We start from the raw sequence: 20,304 nt of genomic DNA, 5'->3' as shown, positions 1-20,304 counted from the left end.
ACCCTTTTCTAGTCTCATATTTGCAAAGTACTAAGAAGATTTCCATAATTTTCTTTCAAAGACTCTTGGAAACTAACATTTATGATTTTGGGGAAAAAAAACATTTATTTGGAATTCACTAATCATTTAGGCTTCATTTCAGTTTCTTTTGTTAAATTCAAGTAAAAATAATAGATTTTATTTTCAAAGCATTACATTAGTTCATCTCTATATATTAGGATTAGGGATAATTTTTGTCTTACTTCTAACATTTCAATATTTACCAAATTTTTTAACATAAAATATTACTTTTATAATCAGAAAAAAATGCAATTTATTAAAAGGATAAAACATGAGTGAGTACTTAGAAGAGACTATTGGGGAAAAGATCTGGGTTATCCAATGATGATACACAGAACTTACAAAGATAACAATGTTTCAGACCAAGAATGATTTGAAGGTATCAGAATACACATCCAATTAATGCAGATAAAAGGAAAAGAATACAGAAATATGTACCTTACCATAAAGGCTTGATTGTATCCACAGACTTATTCTCCTTTAAAATTCTGAGATATCACTATTTGTGTCTGTGCTCCCCCTACACTCAAACCCCAATAAGGGCTCTAGCCTTCCTCAATAGTTACCCTTCCATCAAGTCACTTGATAGCTTATAGAGAATGGGGACAGTGAAGAGAAGACAGACAAGAAAAAGCAGCTTGGCTGAGGCAGAAAAACTGTCTCATTCCCCTTACTTTTCCAGCAAGTCAGTCATGAACAAACTTACGAGTAATCTAAAGCAGGATTTTTGAAATTGTAAACTCGACATATTATTAAATAGGAAAATAAATTTAGTTATTGGCTTTAGCATGTATTACATGAAATATAAAAGAACAAGAGCACAAAGTACATCCTATGTAATTAGTATAAAAATTGCTTCAACTTTTTTTCAGTTTCATTTATACCTATAGGAACTGGCTTACAAATGTAAAATTTTTCTTATTATTGGCTATGGTAGGAAAAAATTGTGAACATGACCTGAGAAATTTTCAACTCTACATTTATCCTAATTTCCTATTCCTCTAAAAAAAATTAAGTGGAGGCTTAAAGGATATGAAAATATTTGGGAAAAAAAATATCTATGGATAGAAAAAGTACAGCCCTGAAAATTGCTAAGACTGCTGGTGAGAAATGTTTCTTAAAGCTTCCACCACATATTTCATGGACAAAAAAATCTATACAATTACTATGGTAAAGGGTATTCACAGTATTCAATGTTTAAATGTATATTATGAATAAATAGATGCTTACCTTTCAGAAGAACTTTACTAATCCACAAATCTGTTTGATACTTGAAAATGCATGTTTTTGTTATGGTTCAAAGATGACACCAGCTCAATACAACAGATTTCACCAAATAGAAGTCTTGACTGGTAAACAGGAATTGAAGAGGAATCAAGATCTAGAGACCAACTGACTTCTCCCTCGACTGTTGGAAAAACATCTACCTAAAAAATAAATAAATAAAATAACTTCAATACTCCAATTCCAGTAGCAAACTAAAATGTTCCTATTCCAGTAGGGAACCCTAAACTAAACCAAACAATGCAAAATGGCAGGCCAAACAAAAATTCATGTCAAAGTATTTTAGTCTCCTGGAGGACAAACATTACTCTACTCACTAATCACTTTCCATTATCTATTTTAACTCCAGGAGGAAAGTATCATTTTATAATACCAATAATAAAAGACATCTCTCTCTCTCTCTCTCTCTCTCTCTCTCTCTCTCTCTCACACACACACACACACACACACACACACAGAGTCAGACCTCACTATAAAACAAATCACTTGTTATAACTTCATTTAACTTTCTCCTGAAATGACATACGAATCTCCTCTTCTAACAGTAAAATAATATATTTTAAAATGATATAAAAATGGAAATTTGACATTTTGAAAACATGTAAAAATTCCATTAAAAATGGATTTCAAAGCATTAATAAAATATAAAATTAGAGTATGATTACATCTGTGATGACAAGTGAATATTATTTGTGAGTGGAAAATTAATTTACATAGCTTTTTCCTAGAGCAAAAGAAAAAACACATTACTTCATTTAGTAATGTATTTCCATAAATCATATGATGTAATCATATTTCTATACAAAATCCAAAATAACAACTAAAGTTCTTAAATAGACTATCCAATTTAAGTAAAAACCTTGTAATATAATAAATTACTAAACATATTATCATCCACCTCTAGATTTCATTTTTAGTTTATTAACATTCAACAACCTGTTAAGAAGTATTGGTGGCACACTATATGTGCAAAAATATAGCAGCCTTCAGGTAATATGATGTAAAATGTCAGTGGCAGACAACTAAAAAATATGATAGCAAATCGACCTTAAAATTACTGAGAGTTGAAAGGAATTAATTAGATCAAACACATTTTAGTATCTTGTGCTCCTTAAACCAAATAACAGAAGTAACCCACTGGAAAAAGGATTTCCAGAAACTGTCTTATGGCATTTTAGATATTTCTGTTTTATTAAATATAATTCATGTTTCATCTGTGTTTGTATTCTTGTTTGCAATAATTTATTATATTAAAATGCAGAACTTCTGGGCTCAGGATGTGGCTCAGCGGTAGAGCGCTTGCCTAGCACACACGATGTCCTAGGTTCGATTCTCAGTGCCACATAAAAATGAATAAAGTATTGTGTTCAACTACAACTAAAAAATAAATATTTTTTAAAAATGCAGAACTTCCTATTTATTTATATAATTAATTGGTGCTGGAAATTGAATCCAGGGGTGCTCTTCTTATTTTGACATGATTTTGGCATGATATAGCCCTAGCTCTTATTTTTTTATTTTTGAGACAGTCTCAGTAAAATTGCCCAGGTAGCCCTGAACTTTTGATACTCCTCTCTCAGCCTTCTGAGTAGCTGGGATTATAGGTGTGCACCAACACCTGGCTTAGCATTTCCTTATTTTAAACTTTCAATCTTATCTGAAAAGTTTCAAATGATACTCTTCTAAATTATAATATACATACAGAGAATATCTTAATGTTGTCACTGGATCTTTGCACAGCAATATATTCACATAACTTTTCTTCTATGGTTGAACCAAAAATTTCTGACCATTAAAATAAAATGTGTCTTTCTCATCTTTGCTTTGTAAAAACAGACCATTTTTGTCTCTTTAGAGTGAAAGTATTCAAATATCATTCGACTACTTTAACATTATCTGTTTTATGATTAACGTGTATTTAAGTAACACTGAATATATATTGTCATACCACTGTTTTACCATTATTTAAAGAATGATGGCTATTTACCTCAAGAGGTATGACTATAACCAAAAGAAAAAGTGACACTACAATCAATGTCCTGAGTAATTGTAATTTATTTTATTTCTAAATACATACTTTAAACCAATTAGGGGCCAACTTTCCATTTCTTACAATGCTAGGGTCATTAATTACCCTTATTTTGACATAATATATTGAATATATCATGCCAAATATATTGAATGTATCATGTCAAATTGATATACAGTGAAGGAAACCAAGATAGGAGAAAAAGAGAGGGCATTATAGGCAAAATTAGGAAACACATATGATCCCCTGTACACTCAGTAAGACCACAGCAAACAACTACACTTCCTCAGCAATTCATATGCAGAACTATTTACCAGGCTCTCCATGAAGACTATACTGGCTCTTTTTCTAGTTATTCTCTTAGGAATGACATAAATATTGAGAAATCTAGAAATAGATATACACATGCACATATAAAAAATTATTGTCAGTATGTAAGTTACTGCTGCCCTGGGACTGCAATAATTTATGTAACATCTGTTTTCATATTTTTCTAATTTTTTCCCTAATTAGCATGCATATTTAACGCATAAATGCTCAGACCACCTTTTTTCTGCTGACTGTGCCCATTTTTCCCCCTGAAGTTGTGTACTCCTAGGTAGAATTTAGAATAGATGGAAACCAAAAGTTTATTGAAAGTACTAATTTTAAAATGTAAACAGTACTAAACTAATTTTCAAGAGAACACTGAAGTCTTAGGAGTTTTCACAAGTACATGTCAATCTGTCAGCAATAGTCATGTACTAAATAAAGGCCCAAATGAAACAAAAACAAATAAACAAAAAACCTACATAAAAGCAAAATTCCAATATTGTCTTAACTTTGAATTCTAACTTTCCTAAGAACTAAGAAACTTATTAAAATAGCTATGATTTCTTGTCTCGACAGGGTTGGTACAATTTTTAAATGTTTATGCCTCAAACAACTAAAATAAATGGACAAATCCCACATAGTAAATATGAAGATGTGTGTGACCAACCATCTCCTTTTTAAATTGTAAACCTCAAATACAATGCAGATTCAACAAAAGGACAAAGTTTTAGTCTAAAGCTTATGAAAGTTCAATCCAAGTTCTGGAAAGCTCTTAAATCAAAATATTACTTATATTCACTTTTAATAGAAAAAGTAAAACTAAAGGCAGATCAAATCAATGCAACCACAACTTAAGTATTCTCAAATGACAATGCTTAGGATGACAACAATGTAGCCCTATCTGAACTTTACTCCAGAATTAATCACTTTGTATATTAATTGCTTATTTATAGACTTTAGTCAGTCATGTGCTATTTGTCATCTACTGTCAAGACTATTCTGGGTCTTTGTAAACAGTAAAATTGGGTTAGCCTTCAAGGAGCTTACATTTTTACTTGGGAAAACAGCACATAATTATGCAAATGCATAACTGAGATTTTTATACCAGGAAACGGGATTTAGTTCAGAGATCAGCAAAGGCCTAAGAAACAGTTTTAAGATGAGGTCTTAGTGTTATAGGATGTATACCAACCTAGGGCACAGCGAGTGCAAAGGTCCAAAAATAAGTAAGACCAGCACATTTTATGTCAAGAAAGACCAGTTGCAACTGGAAAGGGAACATATGAGAACCAAAATGAGGCAGAAAAAGTAAGCAAAGACACTAAAGGGTTTAAAATAAGTTATGACAGTCAACTCTACTTTGAAAAATACCACATTTGGCTAACTCACAGTGAGGGCCAAAAGGTGGCAGGGGAAGAGTCAAATGTGAGATAAGAATAACCTAAACAAAGGTGATAGAGAAGGCAGAAGAGACTTTTGTGATTACAATCAGCTGATCTTGGTGGGAGATTAGATTATGTAGAGGATGAGTATGGCTAGCAATTCCTTTCACTGATGTACTGAACTCTGAAAGAAGATAAGGCACAGAGGGAAAGAGCTTAAATTTAGATTTAGGCATGTTAAACAGCTTACCTGTTGCTGATGTCTCATAGGCATTTCAATTTAAATGTCTGCAGTTATAAGAAATGTCTGGGCTAGGATCAAATTTAGAATTTGCCAGAATATGAGCATTTATAAAAAATGAAAACCTATATTCTTTTCCCATCAGAAAAAATCTTCAAAAATCCAATGCCTTCCTAGTTTTTAGCTATTACACTATATCAGAATAGGGAAGTATTTCATATCTTGACAAACTCATTTAGGCTATTATTGGTTAATCCACACAGCATAGTTGTATTTTATGTCTTATTTTGAACTGCTTAATAGTAGTTATCATTTAAGGAAATTATTTACTTTGAAATAGAATTGCATTTAGTACTCTAAAAATATACATTAAAAGTCATTAATCCTCACAATAATCTTAATTATCACATCCACTTTTCAGATGAGGACAGTCAAGTTTAGGGAAGTGTAAAGTTACTAGTAAGTCACTAAATGATAAAGCTTCCAACTCAGGTTATCCGAACTCATGGTCCATGCCATGTCCACCTAAAATAAAGGGTAGTATGTGTAGTATCAAGAGTCTTGAACTGTAAAAATAGATCAATTTCAGTTACAATCCTGACCACAGAACACCACGTAAGTACTCTGATCTATGTTTCCTCACCTGAAATTCTTAGTAAAACCTACTGACATTTTAGGAAATGTAAGTCAAACATCTGAACTGACATACCCATACCATCACATGTTCCTCCTACCAACGGGGTGAGAGGTGCCAATGGAGGGAGGACTTAGAGGCTATTCACTGATCTTATTGTCCTTCAACTAACAAACACTGACCATGAAAGCTTTGAAAACTAAACAGCATGTGGAATGGCAGGCAGGTCATTGGGAACAGCTAATCAGTTCTCCTCTGCTCTTCTCCCAAGTGGCAAAAAACAACATCCATCAGAAAAGACAGAAGACAAAATTCTAAAAACTGCCAGTGAAGAATTCAGCAGTGCTTCAAAACCTTTAGTGTGCATAAAAACCATCTAAGAAGCTTATCAAAGTGGTGATTCAGAAACAGACTGACAGGACAGATAGATGTGAATGGTGGGAACATAAAGTTAAGGGAATAATTCTACCAACTGGGTCCACTATGCTGACCCCTGCATGCTTCTTTTCCAAGAAGCAATTTACCTGCAGCCCTCCCTCACTAAAATGAAGTAACAGGATATTTTATATTCCTCAGCAAACTACCATTTATCTACAGGAGAAATGCAGGCACAAAATAATTCCAATAAGAGGCACCCAAGTTACCCTGAAGGGGAAGACTTTTGTGAGATTTTCACAAACTAGATGCTGGAACTCAGGAAGAGAAGGATAATTCCCCCTAACCATAAACTCTATAAGAAGAGATTATAATTAGAACTTGTCATCATGGGCCAAAGTGACCTACAGTGCTCATGGAAGTGGGAACTTGAAAATCTGATGTCATCCTGCTGTCAGTCAAAAGTCAAGAGGCGGACCTGGGTGGGACTCTTGGAAGCTTCCCTGGGAAGCTTAATATAAAATTTTCAGATTTTTTTTATGATTACTATCAATGTGTCTTTTCAGTAAAATCAATCAATCAATGTGGAATCCAGGAGAGGCATGCTGTCCTTCTCCTCTGAGAGGACCCATTCTCTCCTTAGAGTGGCCCTTTTTCCATCCTTTCTAATAAACTCTGTTACTCTTGAGTGACATCTCTGAAATGTCTTTCCAATTTGATCACAAGAATTGACATTTGGGGAGAATTTCACAATGCCTCAGTTTCCCAGAAGTCCTCAATCCTATATCAAGATCCTCCAAATATTTTGATACAATAGATGACTTTTCAAGCCTTCTCAGAATATATCTACCAACTATAACCACTTTCCATTCTTTAGGCACAACATTTTTAAATTTTTGAACATACATATTTTATTCAACCTAATTAAATCATATCCTACTTCATAAAAAACTGAAAATTTTAAATTATTACTATCACAATGTGTATTTTCAGTAAAAAACAAGAGATGACTAAATAAAAAGTTTCAACTATACAAAAAAAATGCCTGCATGATTTTCCTTAATATAAAATTTAATCTTCTGGTTAAAAATTAAGTCATTTACTGATATTTTTGGTAGAAGACATAGGAATTGTTTAATGGAGATGAATATGAAAAATTTTGTTGCGAAATTTATATGTAAAAGGATACAATAACAGCTAACAAAAAAGGACAAAAAGGAGTAAGAGCTTACATCTAACCTTGCTTAATGACACTAATGGACATTAACATACACTGGTACCAAAGGAGCATTCAGGACAGAAAATGTTTCCCATACTTCCAATCAAACTTAAAACGTTTGTGTCAGTCTTCTAGTCTGCATGGAACTGTCTATACTGAGTACTGTTGAACAAACTGCACTCAATAATCTGATCTGCTGGCACACCAAGTTAGGGCTATTCAGCATTGTTCTGGTGGCATAGAGATTCTAACTCCAAAAAAATTCCCAACTTTCCCCCAAGGATAACTACTTGTTTTTTAATTTTGAAATTTCAACATGAATATTTTTCTTTCAAGGCCTATCTATGAAAATGAATATAGTCCACTGAAATTTAGTTTTTTACATAGTTCTCCCTGTATTCTTCTAAATCAATGAAAATATTCAAGCGATTTTTTACCCCTTGACATTTACATACATGCCAGAACCATGTTAGGATATAATGTCAAACATAATAAAGTCTCCTTGAAAAATGAACATTAGTAACAATATTAAGTTATCTTATTCAATGCCTCCTCCTCACCACCAAAAAAAAAAAAAACAAGAGGAAATTAACACTAACTCCATATAGCTAGCAAATGGTATGGCTGGGGAGTTGAACCCAAGCAATATGACTCCTGTCCATTTGGTCTTAACCATGCCACATTGATTTAAAATGAATTCTAAGTATAACATAGATAAGTTTACCTGACCATAATGTACTCTGCTCATGAATTTCCTTCAACTTCATAAACCTTGATAGATTTATATCACTGTTTTTGAGATCTGGCTCTGTCCCTTTAGCTTTATTAAATGAAATGCTTCCAAGATGTCCTAATACAATCTATCTTCACTTACCAAAATGACTCTTCATCTCATAATAATATAGAACATTTTTCTCCCAAATATTCATGCTTATTTTTCACTAACCATAGTTGGTATCAAACTAGATCCCAGATTACATTAAGCTCAAAGCAGAACAGAAACCAATGCACATGAAATTCAAGAAGAGAATTTTTTGAAATTCAAATGTTATACATTCAATATTGCTCTTGATGCCAAAAATACAGTCTTTGTACTGAATAAACTGGTTCCACATAGGATCAAGCAGATTTCAAGTTCAATTTAGCTTAAGAAAAACAAATATATTTGTTCCTAACATTCTTTTCAAATGAACCAAAAGAGGCTGGGTCAATCCAGAGACACAGGATTCAATGAAATCTTGAAGAACACCAGTCAAAATGAACCCATGGAAAGTCAGAAAATTCCAGGAACTATTATTTTTCACTAAGAAAACAGCAGATTAATCTAACTCTGATTAAAAAAAAAAAAAAAGAATTCCTTCAGCTAATTTCAGTCTTTGTTCATTTCCTGTGGCCAAAAAAAAAAAAGGCCATGGGACTTTTCAAAACAGGTATCTTTCACAATATAATAAGAAGACAAGCATCGTCTATAATTTTGTTTCATATTCTACATTTTTCAATTCTAGCCTTCTTATTCTGCATCTCATTAACTACTCCTTATATTACCCCATTTGTTTCAAAGTTCCTTAAAAAGAAAATCCAATGCCATTTTGTGATATCACCTGGTGTCACCTTTTATCCAATAAATACTATCTACATGATCAAATTGTTCAAAAAGAAAAGTCCGAACTGTATTTGGTTGCACTAGAGAAAAGCCAAAGAAAAGGACCATCCCAGGTTAGTCTTAAACTCTGAGGGAGCTTTGGTTCTCAGAAAATGAAAGGCAACACTGATTAAAACTAGAAAAAGACAGAGGCAGAAGAGTTGAGTGTGCTCAATAAAGGACTCAATCATTTAGATTTTTTTTTCCCCTAGCTTGTGGCTCATGATTTTTCCACCACTCATTTTACTACAAAACTACTGTTCCTTTATTGATCTCACTGCCTTTTATCTCTCTGTTATCTCTTTCTCACAGAGAAATAAAGGAAATCTTAACAGGATAATGTTGTTAATCAGCAGCAATACAGAAAAATGGTTGAATCAATTACCAAGTACTTAGTGAGAAAGACAGCTCTAAGGGAGATAGAGTAATAAAAACACAAACTAGCATTGTGGGTACAGAACTGTAGGACTTAGAGGCAAAAGAATATGAGAGAAATGATGGTGCCTACACAGAATGCAGAAGAAAAGTAAGTTTATTACATTCCCAAGATTTCTAAATTTTGTGGCATGAAAGGTACAAAAACAGGGTAGAGACAAAAAAGGCCAAGTTGGAGAAAAACAAGATACTCTTTTCCCAACATCTTCCTTCAGTATCTTGATCCCTAAAACAGGTATGTTGAGGATAAAAGAAGGAATGAGAGTATTATCTAAATTTTAATTTTGCTAACTTTTATAGCATAAAGTAATTTGAATTCACTGACTGGTTTGGAAAACAGATGTCAGCATTTATTTCACAGGTATTTAGGATTTTATTTTAAAGCCTCCTTAGTTCTAAACAACAGTATTACAAACCTAGAAAAATCTCCAATTGAATCTTTAAAAAGTCGCAAAAAGTGGTTTTATGATTCATATAATGTCTCATTTTGGTACTGATTTTAAATATGAACAATCCAACTGAATTCTCAGATTTGCAATTTAGGTTACTTTTTTAGTAGATTTCCAATAAACATTCTGATAAGATAAATAAGAGTATCATACATGTACTGGTGCTAGTGTTTTAATCTGTCTAATAACTCAATAAAATAGCCGTGAATTAATTTACATATCTAATGTCATTTTTGGTTCTCGGGATTTTTTTTTTTTTTTTTTGAGAGAGAGAGAGAGAATTTTAATGTTTATTTTTTTAAGTTTTCGGCGGACACATCTTTGTATGTGGTGCTGAGGATCGAACCCGGGCCGCACGCATGCCAGGCGAGTGCACTACCGCTTGAGCCATATCCCCAGCCCTTCAGGATAACTTTTTTAAGTGTATTCTTCAAAAAAATTCTTCAACATATTTAAAGTTTCCAAGAAAAATTACTACTATGGTCTCATAGTATATCAAATGTTTAAATTAAGAATATTCAAAAATCTTATGACAAATTATCTATGTTAAGCTATTATAAATTAGTGAAATGAAACAGGAGAAAAATCACAAAAATGAGAAATATAGTATGCCAAGCCTTTTGGTTCTAAAACCAAAGGATCATGATGTTGTTTTAAATTTTTAACGTTTTCCATTTGTGGTACTGAAAATTCAAAAAAGGCTCTGAAGCAACTGGTTGTTATTCTCCAAGGGTGGAAGCCCAAATAAAACTTTCAGCTGTTAGGACATGGAAGGCTAGGAAAGGGACACCTAAAGTCATTTTTTTTTGTTTTGTTTTTTGTTTTTTGTTTTGGAGGGGGTGTGGTAGTGCTAGAGATTGAACCCAGGGGTACTTAACCTGTGAGCCACTTTAACACAGCTCTCTACTTGGCAGATCACCCAAACAAAAACTATCATGACATATGAAGAACTAAATAATACAATCAGTAATTTAGACTTAACAAATATATATAGAATATTCCATTCATTAATGAGGGAATACACTTTCTTCTCAGCAGCACAGGAATCCTTCTCAAAAATAGACCATATCTTGTGCCACAAAGCAACTCTTAGCAAATACGAAAAAGAAAAAAAACAGAATATCCTTCATTTTATCGTACCATAATGAAATGAAATTAGGATTCAATGATAAAATAAAAAATAGAAGTTACTCTAATACCTAGAGGCTAAATAATATACTATTGAATGATAAATGGATAGCAGAAGAAATCATGGATGAAATTTAAAAAATACTTCGAGGTAAATGAGAATACAAATACAACAAATCAAAATCTCTGGGATACTATGAAGGCAATACTAACAGGAAAGTTCATCTCATTGAAGTCATTCTTTAAAAGAAAAAAAGTCAACAAATAAATGACCTAACATTACATCTCAAAGCCCTAGAAAAAGAGGAACAAATCAACACCAAAAGCAGAAGGCAGCAAATAATTAAAATCTAAGCTGAAATCCATGAAATTGAAAACAAAAGGAACAATTAAAAACATTGACAAAACAAAAAAAGTGGTTCTTTGAAAAAAAATAAAATTGATAAACACCTATCCACGCTAATGAAGACAAACAGAAAATTCACATGATTAATTACATGAGGAAAAAGCAGCTATCATGATGCGCACTACTGAAATACAGAAGATAATTAGAAACTATTTTGAAAATCTATACTCCAATAAGACAATAAAAAGTAGAAAATTTTGAAGATGTCAATAAATTTCTAGAGACATATGACCTACCCAAATAGAATCAGGAGGACATACAACATTTAAACAAATCAATTTAAAGCAATGAAATAGAAGATATCATCAAAAGCCTACCAATCAAGAAAAGCAAGAGCAGACATATTTCAAACATTTCCAAACTCATTCTATGAGCCTAATATCACCTGATACCAAAATCAGAAAAAGACACATCAAGGAAAAAACACTTAAGACCAATATCCCTGATGAACATAGATGCAAAAATTCTCAATAAAATCCAGACAAATCACATACAAAAATATATTAAAAAGATAGTGCACCACACTCTCGTGGAGTTCATCCCAGGGATGCAAGGTTGGTTAGACATACAGAAATCACTAAATGTAATTCATCACATCAACAGACGAAACCACAAGAATCAGATAACCATCTCAATAGATGCAGAAAAAGCATTTGACAAAATACAGCACCCCTTCATGTTCAAAGCACTAGCAAAACTAGGGGTAGTAGGAACATACCTCAACATAGTAAAACCTATATATATAAACTCAAGGCCAACATCATTCTAAATGGAAAAAAAATCTAAAGCATTCCCTCTAAAAACTAGAACAAGACAAAGATGCCCTCTTTTACCATTTCTATTCAATAAATCCTTGAAACTTTCACATAGCAATTAGAGAGAAGAAAGAAATTAAAGGGCTATGAATAGGAAAAAAGGCACTCAAACTATCCCTATTTGCAGATGACAGGATTCTATATTCAGAATATTCTGAAAGTCCCATCAGAAAACTTCTAGAATTAATAAATGAATTCAGCAAAGTATCAGGATATAAAATTCACACCCATGAATCAAACACACTCCTATATATCAGTGATAAATTCACTGATAGAGAAATTAGGAAAACAACCTCATTCACAGTAGCCTCAAAAAAATAAAATACTTGGGAATCAATCTAACAAAACAGGTGAAAGTCCTCTGCAATGAAAACTACAGAACACTAAAGAAGGAAATTGAAGATGACCTTAGAAGAAGGAAAGGCCTCCCATGCTCCTGGAAAGACAGAATTAATATTATCAAAATAACCATACTACCAAAAGCATTATACAGATTTAATGAAATTCCTATTAAAATCCTAATGATGTTCTTGATAGAAATAGAAAATGCAATCATGAAATTCATTTGGAAAAATAAAATAGCCAAAGCAATCCTTACCAAGAAGAGTTAAGCAGGAATATCACAATACCAGACCTTAAACTATACTACAGAGCATAATAACAAAAAAGGCATGGTATTGGCACCAAAACAAACATGTAGACCAATTGTACAGAATAGAAGACACAAACCCAGATAAATACAGCTATCTCATACTAGATAAAGGTGCCAATAATATTCACTGAAGAAAAACAGCCTATTCAACAAACGCTTCTGGGAAAATTGGAAATTCTTATGTAAAAAATGAAATTAAACCCCTCTTCTCTTTCACCATGCAAAAACTCAACTCAAAATGGATCAAAGACTTAGGCACTAGAACAGAGACCTTGAGCCTAATAGAAGAAAAAGCAGGCCCAACTCTTCACCATTTCAGCTTAGGATCTGACTTCCTTAAAAAGACTCCTAAAGCGCAAGTAGTAAAATGAAGAATCAATAAATAGGATGGATTCAAATTGAAAAGCTTCTTCTCAGCAAAGGAAAAAAATCAATAACGTGAAGAGAGAGCCTACAAAATGGGAGAAAATCTTTACCACATGTACCTCTGACTAAGCATTAATCTCTAGGATATATAAGGAACTCAAAAAACTTAACACCAAAAAATAAATAAATAAATAAAAATAACCCAATCAATAAATGGGCTAAAGAATGGGACAGACACTTCAAAGAATAAATATAATCCATCAACAAATATATGAAAAAATTCAACCTCTAGCAATTTGAGAAATGCAAATCAAAACTCAGTTCTAAGATTTCTTCTCACTCCTTTTAGAATGGCAATAATCAAGAATACAAGTAATGATGAATGCTGGCGAGGATGTGGGGGAAAAAAGGTATACTCATACATTGCTGGTGGGACTGCAAATTGGTACAACCATTCTGGAAAGCAGTATAGAGATTCTTCAGAAAACTTAAAACAGAACCACCATTTGACCCACCTATGCCACTCCTCAGTTTATACACAAAGCACTTAAAAGCATACTACTGATTTTAAGTAGTGATTCAGCATACTACTATTCAGCATACTACTGATTTTAAGTAGTGATTCAGCCACATCAATGCTTAGAGCAGCTCAACTCATAATAGCTAAATTATAGAACCAGATCTAGGTGTCCTTCAATAGATGAATAGATACAGAAAATGTAATACACACACACACACACACACACAAACAGAATATTACTCAGCCTTAAAGAAGAATGAAATGATGGCATTTACTGGTAAATGGATGGAGCTAGAGAATATCATGCTAAGCAAAATAAGCCAATCCCAAAAAACCAAACACTAAATATTTTCTCTGATATGCAGATGCTACTTCACAATAGAATTAGGGAAGAATAGAGTTACTTTGGATTAGGCAGAGGGGAGTGAAGGGAGGGGAGGGGACTTAGGGGTAGGAAGGATGGCAAAATGAATTGGTCATTATTACCCTACGTACATACATGACTACAGGACCAGTATGATTCTACATTATGTACAACCAGAAGAATGAGAAGTTATACTCCATTTATATATGATGTGTCAAAGTTCATTTTACTGTCATGTATGAATAATTAGATTTTGAAAAAAGAAAACATAGGAAAAAAAGTATTATACATATTTTCTTTGGACTATGATTACTCTATTTTGACCCTAAGTAGATTAATATATTTCCAGTTGAATAAAACCAAGATTTGGTACCCACCAATCACTTAACGTAACTTTAGTCACTATCAATTGGCTGAAAGCCATATTTTGAATTCACTTAGAGCCAGGCTACCACATCCCCGAAACCCATCTTTAGATTGCTACATTTCTCTTCTAGGCTAGTCTTCCTAAACAAAGACCTTTCTTTGGAGTACAATTTTTTTAAAGCAGTCGACCAGCAATTTTTTTTTTTTTTTAAACAGGGCCAGCCTTCCACTCTTCATATGATAAACAATCTCAGGTCATCTTTTTTTTTAAATTTTACTTAAAATATATATGTATATATGTGAGTATATATATATATATATATATGTAATTTTTTTAATTTAAAAAGAAAACATTTAAAACATTTGTCAATGAACCTTGATTTTATTCATTTATACGTGGTGCTGAGAATTGAACCAGGTGCCTCACACATGCTAGGGAAGCACTATCACTGAGCCACAATATTATCCCCTCTCAGATTATCTTTGCATTAAGTGACTCATCAACATGGTTTCTTTCTAAAGGAGGTAGGCTCTTAAACCTCAACAAGTATTAGTCATATAGTATTAAATATTTTTACAAAAACCAAATAATTCAAATTCCCACAGCAAATTTATAGCATCCTAAGGACCATGCACATCAGAAAACTGTAGAACTTTTTCAGGATGTCAAGTCTTAGTAGAACTCAATTATAAGGAATGTGCTGAACTACATGTAATAAAAATGTCTAGTTTAGCTGGAATTTTTAGCAACTAGAATTCTGCTCTATAGCAATTCTGATTTTTAGAACTTAAAAGTACCATTTTAATCATACCATAAAGGTTAAATTACATCCTGAACAGTTTGTGTACTAGGTACAAATATTTTAAATCAGGGAAAGGATAGTCTTTTTAACAACTAGAAAATTTGATCATGCAGGAAAACAAAGTTCACCATATCTATGTGATTCATTTGATCAACCTCCATAATTAAAGATGAGAAAAGTATGCTTCATTTTGGGAAGCATACCAGTAAATATTGTCATGTATATATTAACTCAATTCTATCCAACAAATCTCATGAGGATTCTAAGCAGAAAGGAGGGAGGGGAACTTTTTAGGAGGGGGTTACCAGGGATTGAACTCAGGGGGCGTTTAACAACTGAGCCACATCCCCACCCCTTTTAATATTTTATTTAGAGACATAATCTAGCAAGGCCCTAAGGAACTCAGCTAAGTTGCTGAGGCTGGCTTTGAACTTGCAATCTTCCTATGTTCCTAGTGGGGGGTGCACTGATGCACACCTGTACTTAACATCCAATAATGCAACATGGAAATCAGACTTTTTCATAATATTGAATGAACCTTTTAATTTAACATGTAGACAATTCACCAAATTATTGCATCTTCTGTAGTATGCTCTTGGGGAAAAAAAAAGATAAACCATATGAACATGCTCTCTGGTTTTAGGTACATTTATCTTACTCATCTCCCTCTTCCAAACTGAATAGAACCAGAAGTAAAACAGATCTCTCATTCCATCACTATCATACTGATCCCCTTTCCCTCCCAATAATATCAACCAGAGACTCCTTAAAAGAGTCTAATTTTTACCAAAGTGTTCTCTCATGGGGCATTTTTACTTTCTTCTTTACTCAAACCTTTGGTTATCCCCAATATCTGAAACATAAGGATATTGTAATCAATTATAAAAGGATGACAGTACAGTATTTTAATAATTAAAATTATGAGTAGTGATTATTAATTTACAAGGAAATTTTTATTATACTAATGGTGAAATATATAAATGAAATAAAAATAAGCCTAAGAAAGGTTTACTATAGTTAAATATGACAATGTCCTTCAAGAAAAAAAAAAGTTAATATGGCTACTTATCATAAATCTTTTTAGGGTTCAGTTCAGGTTTTCAAAATCTTTAGATCAAAACATACACTTTGACAGAGAGGTCATTTCCATATTGAACAAAAACAACCATAACCACAAATAACCAAAACCTAGTGAACTATGTTACATTCCCAAAGAAGGATCCTGGCAGATACCAATAGTTTCAGACAAAACAAAGCTCCAGCTCTGGATATTCTGGGCAATATAATAAAAAAGAGGAAAACTGAAAAAGAAGTAGCTTAATCAAATTCCCCTTCAAAAGTTAATCATTCTCTTCAGTAAAATTGAATTAACTATGCAAAAGCTACTAGAACTTGTTAGATCAAAAATCAGCTATTTTCCAGAATACCTCTTTGGATAGTAATATACAGATATTTTCCCACAGAAATAATCTAAAAAGTCAGGTAACTACTTACAGAAGAAAATAAGTTTTAAACCTTCATTATTGGCAGGAGATTTCAAAGAATAGCATTAAGATGGATGTAATCACCATCCATCAATACAAACTGCAATTTAAAATATTTTCTCAATAACTAGTGTGCACTACCAAAAAAAAATTTAATTTCCATATATGGTACTGAATAAAAATGGAATAAAATTAAATCCACTTTAAAGCTTTACATAATGACCTCCAGTGGCTTACAGTCTCTCTTCAATCTTTACTTCCAACTCTACATTATGTAAATCCACATTAACAATCTAACAACTTGACACAACTGTATCTAACTATGTTTTTTTTTTTTTTTAATTTGAAACCTACAGTTTTCAGAGATTATGAAGGAAAAGAAACCAAGGTGAGTTTAAAGGGCAAAACAAAGAGCTAGATTACATTTGCCATTTTGACAGGCCCCTCCCAGACCCTCTATTTAGCTTGATTTCTGCTCACTTTGATAGCAACAGTTCTCTCATAACCTACACAATCCAGACAGGACCTACAGTAATCAAGGAGAAAAATGACTGGTCTTGGCAAACAGGCTAACAATCACCTCTGTCATCTCACTTTATAATCCTCTGTTAATTGGGGATTATCTGTTAATACTGCATAGTAGGTGAGCCATTATGAGCCAAGCTATAGCATCATCTCAATAGATCGAAAATTATTTTGATAACATTCAACATCACAGGAGATTAAATGCTAAAACAATTATTAACTGGAAATGTGATGAAGTGAACAAAATGTATCTTTCCAAAAAATCTACAGTAAACATCACATTAGAAGCTCCTTAAAAAAAAATTATATATATATATATATATATATATATACATACACACACACACACACATATATATATACATATATATAATGCAGATGCCCATTATTCCCACTATACTCAAGACTGTACTAAAAGATCAAGACAGAGGGGGAAAAAAACATTGAGTAAAAAGGAAAGAAACAGAAGGGGGCAAAATTGTTGTTTTTCATATAGAACAATCTATGTAGGACATCCAAGTGGATCTATGAACATTTCATTAGATTTTATGAAAAAACTCAAAAAGTTCACTGGATATACACAAAAAAGGTCTCTGATTTTGTTTTCATATGTTCACTTTCCTAATCCAAGATCATCTCTTTGTATTTCTGTGTCTTCTTCAGTGGGTTAAGCCTTTATTGAAAGGCACCAACCAACACTACACAATGCATTAAGCACTAAGCTTTGATAAAAAGAGAAAAACATTCCTCTACCCCTTCTCAGAAGATCTGTGACATTTTCATCATTTTTAATTCTTTTACCAAATTGATTAAGTAATTCAATCATGCTATACTATTAGTTGCTATTTTGGCCAGATTCTGACAGGTGAGGTACACTCTACAACATCTATAGTATATATAATTTTTTTCTGATATTAGAATAAAATGGTGCCAGTTCATTATTCTTAGTGAAACCATAGCCCAACTTAAAAGTACCACTTTGCTGGTGGCAAAAATGAGAGTCCTATGACAGCTCCATGTCCAGCTATACAGCCTCCAGTGACATTTCTGCACTGACTTCTTACCATGTTTTACCAATATTTTGTTTCTTGTATCTGAGTGTTATCTGAAAATCAGGTGTGGTTTTACTGTGATTCCAGAGGATTCCTAAAGTTTATTGTCAAAAGCACCTGAGCATATTTTTATTTCCTATCTTTAATTCAATTTACAATCCTAGTTTTTTTTAAATCATCATTTACTTCCATTTCATAAACTTCTTCAAAATCTAGCAAAATACTAGCACTACAATGATCAACATTTAGTAGATGGATGCAATACCTTTACTTTATTTATTTATTTCATGTGGTGCTAAGGATCGAACCCCATGCCTCACACTTGCTAGGTAAGCGCTATACTACTGAGCCACAACCCCAGTCCCTGAGTACTTGCTTTCTTATGTTACCCACCCCCATTCTAATTTTATTTTGTCGCGGCTGTTGTTTTATTTAACAGTCTCATTCAACTATCAGTTCCCATTGTGAAAGTTTCCCAAATTTATATCTCTAGCTCTGACCTGTATTCAAAGATCCAGATCATGGCTGACAAACACATAATACACAAACAGAATTCACCAGTGAGTTGTATGTTGGTTCAAGGGACTTCTCAGTGCTCCTCTGAACATCAGTATGCTCTCTGATACCATCACTGAAGAAACCTATTCACCATCTCCAATCATTCCCTAAATATCTACACCAGCTTGCCCAAACCAACACATTATACTCAATACATCAAATACAGGACTCAGTACATTTCCCCCAAAACCTTCTACTCTATATCCTACTGAACAACAATATGGTATCTCTCAAATTTCTCTTTCTTTATTCTCTGTTATTCTTTGGATGTGAGGTGTCCCTCAAAAGCTCACATATGAGAAAATGCAAGAAGGTTCAGAGGAGAAATGATAGGGTTGTAAGAGTCTTAACCCAATCAGTGATTTAATCCCCAGGTAGGGATTAACTGAGTGGTAACTCAAGTGGTAGGATGTGGCTAGAGAAGTGGGAATTGGGGCATGGCTATGAGTATATATTTGTATCTGGTGAGTGGAGTCTCTCTCTGCTTCCCGATTACCATCTGAGCTGCCACACTTTTCCACCAAGATATTCTGCCTCAACTCAAGCCCTTGGGAATGGAGTTGGCCTTTTATGGACAAAGACCTCTGAAATCGTGAGCCCTAAATAAATCTTTCTTCCTCCACAATGGTCACAGCAGTGTAAAAAGCTGACTAAAACATTCTCCAATACCATATCCTACCTAATATTAAGCACTTAATACCTCTTAAAACTAAGCTACTATTTATCTGCTAGCTTCCTAACTAGTTTCCCATCTACAGTCTCTTCCCATTTTTTTCAATCTTACTAAGTGCTATAAAAGCAATTTAATCTTCTCACTTTTAACACCCAACAGCCACCCTTATTCTTAAAAATATCCTTAATAATATGGTTGTAATATTACAACTAAGTTTACCTGTATGTCTCTAGTTTGTATTTTCTACTAAATATAGTCATCTCTATTCTCTACTCGTGATGATTATTCTGGCTTTCCTTCAAGCTAGAGAGAACTGGAAAAAGTGAAGAGAAAACTTAGTAGAGCTGTCTTGTTAATAAAGTAGATAAGGTGATAAGTGAAATAAGGAAGAATCAAGAATGGACTTCAAAAATGAACTTCAGCTGAGTGCGTGCCTATAATCCCAGTGACATGAGAGGATGAGGCAGGAGGATTGCTAGTTCAAAGCCAGACTCAGCAACTTAGTGAGACTCTATCTCAAAAAATAAAAA

The 20,304-nt window shown here is 33.0% G+C and overlaps 1 protein-coding gene across 1 annotated transcript in view; it reads right to left on the bottom strand.

Moving 5' to 3' along the window:
- The window catches only part of LOC124080732 (TBC1 domain family member 5), a gene marked incomplete at its 3' end in the record, with an annotated part of 424,799 nt that overhangs the window by 305,141 nt on the left and 99,354 nt on the right, over positions 1-20,304 (bottom strand). The window contains 1 exon segment of the mRNA XM_046426732.2: positions 1,291-1,487.

Source organism: Marmota monax, unplaced genomic scaffold (genome assembly GCF_021218885.2).
Source record: "Marmota monax isolate L192 unplaced genomic scaffold, Marmota_monax_Labrador192_F-V1.1 WCK01_AAM20220418_F8-fsc00452, whole genome shotgun sequence".
Taxonomy (NCBI): domain Eukaryota; kingdom Metazoa; phylum Chordata; class Mammalia; order Rodentia; family Sciuridae; genus Marmota; species Marmota monax.
The sequence above is the reverse complement of the archived record's forward strand: the minus strand, read 5'-3'. Positions and strand labels throughout refer to the sequence as shown.